Raw genomic sequence first — 5,691 nt, forward strand, 5'->3', positions numbered from 1 at the left:
ACCTGACAACAACAACATTGTTTGTAGCACTGTAGGATAAATATTGGATTGCAAGGTTGGTTTGAGCAGCAAGGTTGGGGGCTCAAACTCACCAGCCACTCCTTGGAAACCTTATACAGGGTCACTATGAGTTGGAACTTACTCAACACACTTAACAAAAACAATTATTTATTCTATTCCTCATGTGGTGCTGCAGGATCAGTACTGGACTATGAATCACAAGGTCAGAAGTTCAAACCCACCAGCTACTCCTCGGAAACCCTATGCAGGGTCTCTATGAGTCAGAATTGGCTCAACAGCACTTAACAACAATTATTTGTATACACAAACCCACCTCCCTCCTTACCGCCCCCGTACACATACACACACTCACACACAGTTGTATTAGATGTTTTACCATGAAAACTGAGTGATAGGAGCAATTGCGTAGGGAAGTCATTTCCTGATGTCACTGCAAATGTCATCCTTCAAAGCAGCTAGAGGATTCTCCAGCGGGTACCGTCTAGGACCAAGCTCTCCTACCCAGAGGCAGCCCTGATGACAGACAAAGAGCTTTAACCCCAGCAAGCCTTTCCTTTGTGCTTTGACTAAGCAGAGTCCCTTGTGATTCTTCAAATGCTTTATGCAATCCTACAAGAGAAGGGTTCACCCAACAATGAAAACATTCCCAGAGGGAAAATATTCAGCAGAATATGTTTGTGCATATCTCATTTCCTTCTCTTTAATTTATATTTTTGAGAGTATGGGGTGTGGGGGGGAAGGAGCTGAAAATAAAGCAGGACATAGCATGGAAGTTGGCTGGGAAGCTTCATTTTTAAGATGACGAACTCAGATGAGAGAGAGAGACGAGGAGAACAAAAGAGAAATTGGCCCTGAAAAGAACTGTAGGTATCCTGTGTGAATCTGTACCTGAGTGTGTAATATAAAAAGTATTCAAAATGGGCGAATAGCTAAATAAACTGGGATACATACATATGTATCATGGAATATTACTCAGCAATGAACAGGAGCAAACTATTGATATGCACAACAAAGTGTGTTGTAACAAACGCCAGAGAATTAGGTTGAGTGGGGAAAAGCCAACTCCAAAAGGTTACATACTGTATGACTCCATTTACATAACCTTCTTAAAATGACATCACAGAGACAGAGAATAAATTGTTGTTATTTGTTGATAGGTGCTGTAGAGTCCATTTCAATCCATCATGACTCTATGTACAACAGAACAAAACACTTCCTGATCCTCCGCCATCCTCACAATTACTGCTATGCTCAAGCCCACTGGTGCTGCCATTGTGTCAATTCATCTCATTGGAAGTCTCCCTCTTTTTCACTAACCCTCCAACTTTACCAAGCATGATGTCCTTTTCCAGGGACTGGTCCCTCCTGAAAATATGCCCAAAGTATGAGAGACAGTGTCTGGTCATCTTGGCTTCTAAGGAGCATTCGGGCTGTATTTCTTCCAACACAGATTTGTTTGTTCTTCTGGCAGTCCATGGTACTTTTAATAGTCTTCTCTAACACCATAACTCAAATACATCAATTCTTCTATGGTTTTTCTTATTCATTGTTCAACTTCCACATGCATATAAAGGCAATGGAAAATACCATGGCTTGGGCCAAGTGCACTTTAGTCCTCAAACTGACTTCTTTACTCTTGAACACTTTAAAAGAGGTCTTGTGCAGCAGATTTGCCTAATGCAATACGTCATTTGGTTTCTTGATTGCTATTCCAGTGAGTGTTGATGATGTCCAGAGGTTAGGGAAGGGGATGAGGGATGGAGAGAAGTGGGTGTGGCTATAAAAGAGCAACCAGAGGGATGTTTGTGGTGGTGGAAATGGTTTGTATGTTGACAGTATCAATGTTAACATCCTGGCTAAGATGTTTCACTAGAGTTTCACATGATGCATTACTGAAAGAAATGGATAAAGGCTACATAAGTTCTGCATGCAACATTTCTTACAACTATATGTGAATCTACGATGGTCTTAAACTAAAAATTTTAACTTAAAAAAATATATATATATAAATTCCAGAAAGCAACAAGTTAGTAGAAACAGAATTGGTTTGCTCTTAGAAGTGGATATCAAGAAGGATCATTTTCCTTAAAAGCCTTGGGAAGTCATATGAATTTCTTGAATCACAGAATAAAGATCAAATTTTTTAAAGTGCTGAGAGATTTCATTGTGATTAAAGAGATTCAAATGGGAATGACTTGTGAGACTTCAAGTATTTTTTTAATGGATGTTACAATACCTTCTGGTTCTTTCCTCTCCCCTCCCTCCAACTCTGTTTCCCCACCCTAAGCTACAAGGCACGCAGTTTAAAGGACAACATGGCTTTTGATAGGCCAGAGCTAAATCACCCCAGCAATGACCATTCCCTTCCTGTTGAACCTATATAAGTCCCCTCCCTTCCTGTTGACTCTCTCTTCTCCTCTTCCTCTTATTTCTGCCCTCTTCTCTCTCTGCTCCTCTTCTTCTTCCTCTCCTCCCATCTGCCTCCTGCCTTCTCTCTCCAGCAGAGGTTACCTTCCTCACTCTGAATAAAGGTCTCTAGATGGGCCATCTGGTGTGAGGTGTGGTTGATAAGCGGCGCTGGGTTGTTATTTACCTTTCAGTGGAAACAAAAATTTGAACATTTATTGAACATTGGCTGTTTGTACTTGCTATATGCAGTGTCCTGAGCATTTTACATTCACATTCTCATTTAGTCCTCAGGAAAAGTTTATTAATTAAATACTATCTTTCTCTTCATTCCATCTCCTATACAACTGAGTCTCAAAAAGTTTAAGGTATTTTCTCAAGTTTACATAGTTAGTGATCAGTGCAGCTCAGGTAGGTATTCAATCTTCAGAACCTGCACTCCTAATGATACACTTGGAAAAGTGTATCAAGAAGCCAGAGCTTCTTGATGCCCAGATCTAGTTAGTCCTAGATAAATAGAGAGGAAGAACGGGGCAAGAGCACAGGCCTTGGAAACAGACCTGACTTTGAAACAAAAACAAAAAACAAAACCCTAGTAACACGGCTGCCATGTAAATTCCTACTCAACTCTTTCTCCCTCATTGCTATTGAGTTGATTGAAATTTACAGCAATCCTAGGTAGGGTTTCTGAGACTATAAATCCTTTAAGGAACAGACAAATTCCTCTTTCTCTCAAGGAGTGGCTGGTGGGTTTGAACCACCAACCTTGCAGTTAGCAGTCCCATGCCTAACCTGTAACACCACCAGGGCCTTGAGTTTGAGGCCAGGAATACAAATGATAGCTGGGTTGCTTTCAATGAGTGACTTAGCCAGGCTGAACCTTTGGTTCTAAGCTTATTTGCTCCAACCCAATGTGATGGGTTAGCTGTCATAGAGATTAGATTTCTATGATGTACAGATGCTTTATCATATACAATGTAGGAGTAATAGTACTACCCACCTCAAAGCATTCCTGGGAAGATTAGCTAAGAGAATGTGTCTTATGTGCTTGTCACAGTACCTGAGAAAGTCAGTTCTCAATAAAGATAATTACTATTATTGTTATTATTATTCTGTAGTTGAGAACCTTATTCCCCATAATAGTTCACAAGCAAAGTTCTGTCTCCCAAACCTACACAAAAGCTGGTAAATTTGTCTTTAAGGTAACTCTGAGCTGTGTTTTTTCCATGATAAGAGAACAGGAAGGACTAACTTTCATAAATGACATTAGTCAGAAAAGCACCAAGAATTCAAAGATCACTGAGATTCCCTCCTTTGATTTTCAAGAGACTCAGAGGAACAATAGATGTCTGGCTAGGTGGCTATTGCTTTTTATTTGATTGATGGATTATTTGTTTGTTGCTTTGTTTTATTGCTGCTGTAATTGATAAATGAAGCATAGTAAACACACATACAAGGTACATGGATCAACAATCAACATCCTTGGAGCAGCATTCAAGAAATCAAATAGCATATCTCAGTAGTCAAATCTGCAGTAAAGGGATTCCTGAAAATCTTTACAAAGCAAAGATGTCATTTTGATGACTAAGGTTTATCTGACCCAACATGCAAAAACTGAACAATGAAAAAAAAGAAGACAGAACTGTGCTGGACCTATAGAACTATGATAGTGATAAATATTGAAAAGACTGCCAAAAGAGAAAAAAAATTCATTTTAGAAGAAATATAATCAGAATGCTCCTTAGGTGCACGGATGGTGAGGCTTCGGTTCACTTATTATTTTGACACAATTACCATAACATACCAACATATCAACAATCATGAAGATACCACAGGATCAGGAAGCACTTTATTCTTTTATACATAAGGTTCCCATGAATCGACAGCACCTAACAACCACGTTATAGCAATGTTCCCATCTCCAAGATTTAATCAAGCTTTGCTTCTATATTTCCTTCCTATCATTTTGCTTTAAGAAAACATCACATACACAACTGAGGGGTTCCTCTCCTCTCACTGTCATCCATCTCATCTGTCTCCCTTCTTTCATCTCCAAAAGTTGACTTTCCAAGACAGCTTTGAAAGGGTCTAGGTCTATAGGAAACTCATTTCTTAGTCTTGAGAGAAGGCACCATCAATAAATACATTAAATAGGAAGTGTTTATTGAGCTTCTTCTCACTCCAATGTTAAGTACAAAAGAAGTATACAGCATTATCCTACCAACAAGTGTGCAATAGGGTTGAGTGACAGACATTGAAATAGATACATGTCCTGAATTCTCTTTGAGTCCTTCTGGCCACTTGATTTGAAAAAGGTTAACTCTATCCTCTGCCAGAAGAGGATGTCAGAAGAGGTTCTGAAACTTGCTCTCCAGCATAGAGATGCTAAAGTAAATGAAAGAAATGAGGAGGTAATAAAAGGTGAATAGAAAATTTCAAAAGGCAGCTCAAGAAGACAAATTCAAACATTTTCATGAAATGTACAAAGACATGGAGTTTGAAAACCAAAAGAGAAGATCACACTCAGCATTCCTCAAGCTAAAAGAACTGAACAACAACAAAAAAAATTCAAGCCTCAAGTTGCAATACTGAAGGATTCTAAGACCAAAATATTGAATGATACAGAAACATCAGAAGAAGTTCAAAGGAATACATAGAGCCACTGTACCAGAAAGAGATGGCTGATGTTCAACCATTTGAAGATGTAGCATATGATCAAGAATCAATGATACTGAAGGAAGACGTCCAAGGTGCACTGAAGGCATTGGCAAAGAACAAGGGTCTGGGAATTGATGGAATACAAATTGAAATCATTCAACAAACTGATGAAGCACTGAAGGCACTCATTCATCTATGCCAAGAAATTTGGAAGACAACTACCTGGCCAACTGACTGGAAAAAATCTGTATTTGTGCCCATTCCAAAGAGAGTGACCTAATGGAATGCAGAAATCATTGGCCAGTATCATTAATATCCCATGCAAGCAAAATTTTGCTAAAGGTAATTCAAAAATGACTGCAACTGTACATTGACAGGTTATTTCCAGAGATTCAAGCCAGATTCAGAAGAGGATGTGGAATGAGGGCTATCATTGCTGACATCAGATGGATCTTGCCTGAAAGTAGAGAATACCAGAAAGATGTTTACCTGTGCTTTATTGGCTATGCAAACGCTTTCAATTACATGGATCATGACAAGCTATAGACAGCATTGTCGAGAATGAGTATTTGGAAATATTTAATTGTGCTCATGAGGAAACTTTAC

The sequence above is a fragment of the Chrysochloris asiatica genome, unplaced genomic scaffold, assembly GCF_000296735.1.
Source record: "Chrysochloris asiatica unplaced genomic scaffold, ChrAsi1.0 scaffold00075, whole genome shotgun sequence".
NCBI classification, from domain to species: domain Eukaryota; kingdom Metazoa; phylum Chordata; class Mammalia; order Afrosoricida; family Chrysochloridae; genus Chrysochloris; species Chrysochloris asiatica.